At 36.3% G+C, this 2736-nt stretch overlaps 1 long non-coding RNA gene across 1 annotated transcript in view; it reads left to right on the top strand.

Annotated features, from left to right (window-relative positions):
• The window catches only part of LOC118762172, a 10903-nt gene extending 9786 nt beyond the window's left edge, over nucleotides 1–1117 (top strand). Inside the window, exons 3-4 of the long non-coding RNA XR_004997949.1 lie at nucleotides 83–91; nucleotides 1107–1117. This is a non-coding gene — a long non-coding RNA (uncharacterized LOC118762172). The remainder of the gene's footprint in view (nucleotides 1–82; nucleotides 92–1106) is intronic.
• Nucleotides 1118–2736: the final 1619 nt, after the last annotated feature.

Below are 2736 nucleotides of genomic sequence, written 5' to 3' on the forward strand. Positions count from 1 at the left end.
ATGATGGTGATGATGATGATGATGATGATGATAAGGAAGTGCCAAAGATAGTCTCAACTGGCAACTGGTCACACGTATTGAGAAGAGCTTCGTCGCTGAGAATTTTCTTTGCCTTTCCCTCTTTTATTTTATTTGTTTACTTTCCTGTCTTTCTTCCCCTTTTTACTCTGTCACATGACTTTGCAAATGAACAGTCTGGTGTTGTTATTTTAATGGCCTACCAATTTATTATATGGTGCATTTCTCTGCCCTAGGTGTCAGGAGGACACTCGGCAAGAAATGGAAATAATTGAAAGAAGATGGTAATGAAAATAATAATAATAATAATAATACAGTACCAGGCAGTGGCTCTCATGGCTGCTGATCTTAACCAATTGGAAGTGTTATCATGTACATTGTTTTGTCTTGGTATAAAAGATGGGCCACAGCAAATATTCTGCTCAATACCACAGATTTGCTTGTCAGTTGTTTGACCTTAACCAGTTGAGCATGTCCCTTAGTGGCTGACGATATGTGCATCTCTGATCACGAGCAGAAGTAGTGGGGGAGCATCATAGCCATGTGTTGAGAGGGATTCTTTGGGGTTTGAATAATTCACCTTTGGAAACATGGGTGGTTCTTTCAACATCCTTAAACAACCCTTATTCAGGGACCGTTTGAGCGGGACGGGCTACTCAACCTGAAGAAAATTCTAACTGGGCCCCACCTGCAAGGTCATGTGCTGTTTATCTTGATATGAGATCACCATGTTGTGTACATATGGCTGTGATGCATGTGCCTGGTGTACCCTTACCAGACGGGTAGTCATGATGGGTATATTGGGCTTTGTATATTTTACCCCAGTGTCACTTTGATGGCATGCACTGCTCTCTCACTCAATAATAATAATAATATTAGGAATGATAAAAAAAGGTACTTACCATCCCTACAGGTAGTGCAAAAAATCGTGTTAACTGGAATGGCTCATGTACAGAGAAGAGCATTATCGCTGTGAAAACAACATCCATCCATGAATTTATTTATCTATTAATTTTTTAAATACATATTTTACCTGTGAATTTGCGTGTGTAATCTGGGAATGCATACAATGAGCTTCTCTGCCCTAGGTGTACGGAAAACACCCAGCGAGAAATGGAAGAAAATTTGAAGAAGGAAAAAATTATAATAATAATAATGTGAAGGAGGAGGAAGATTGATGCAGTCTTCCTGATACAGAACTTCCAAAAAGGGCCAATAAAGGAACCTCATTCGTTGATCCAGGGTTACCCTGACCATCAAAGACACAAGCCCTGCCCTAGCTGTTGCTTTCCAATCTATAGGTGCATGCTTAGAATGGGGCCATTCATGTCAACTATTTTTGCCATAAACACTCCCCTTTTAGCACATTCACTGAGGTTGCACCCCCACCTCTAGACTCACTTTCCTTTCCAAGTGGAACTTAAAATGATTGTTAAGGGCTTCGCTGGAGAGGAAGGTGTCTTTCCTCAATCCTTCCAGCCTCGCCCACTACTCTAAACTTGTTTGCCATTGCTATGAAATAGAGGGACACTACCTACCCTGCCTTGTGAAAGGTGTGTGGAGTATGTTGTTATACACCGCTGGTTACAATGCGCTTTGCATTGTTTCAGCTTTTGAATGATGTCACCCCCTGTCACCCTTATTAATATCTATATATATATATATATATATATAATATATATATTATATATATATAATATATATATATATATATATATATATATAAATATATACATTCATATATATACATATATATATATATATATATATAATATATATATATACATATATATATATATATATATATAATATATATATATATACACACATACATATATATATATAATATATAATATATATATATATATATATATATATATATATCATCATCATCATTTAGCGTCTGTTTTCCATGCTAGCATGGGTTGGACGGTTCAACTGGGGTTCTGGGAAGCCAGAAGGCTGCATCAGGCCCAGTCTGATCTGGCAGTGTTTCTACGGTTGGATGCCCTTCCTAACGCCAACCACTCCGCGAGTGTAGTGGGTGCCTATCTATATAGATAGATAGATAGATAGATATTAATAAGGCTGAGAGCTGGCAGAAATGTTGGTGGGATTTCGTCTGCCACTACGTTCTGAGTTCAAATTCCGCCAAGGTCAACTTTGCCTTCCATCCTTTCAGGGTCGATAAATCAAGTACCAGTTGTGTACTGGGGTCGATCTAATCGACTGGTCCCCCCCTCCTCAAAATTTCGGGCCTTGTGCCCAGAGTGAAAAGATTCGTTGCTGCATATTTGTACATTTACTATCCAATACAACCACCTACTTATTACCCCCCTCCCCCAACCGCCCACACCCCTGTTTTTCAGTAATAAAAGTTCTTTGGAATATTATATTGAAACAATGAACTTTGTTACGGGAGCGAAACCAGAGAAGCTTAGTATTATTATTATTATTATGATTATTATTATTATTATTATTATTATTATTATTATTATTATTATTATTATTATTATTATTATTGTTATTGTTATTATTATTAGTATTATTATTATCATTATTATTATTATTAACATCATTATTATTATTATCATTATTATTATCATTATTATTATTATTAACATCATTATTATTATTAGCATTATTACCACCACCACCACCACTACTACTACTACTACTACTACTACTATTATGATGTCTTTAATGACCATTTGCCCT

The sequence above is a fragment of the Octopus sinensis genome, linkage group LG2 (assembly GCF_006345805.1).
Source record: "Octopus sinensis linkage group LG2, ASM634580v1, whole genome shotgun sequence".
Classification (NCBI taxonomy): Eukaryota; Metazoa; Mollusca; class Cephalopoda; order Octopoda; family Octopodidae; genus Octopus; species Octopus sinensis.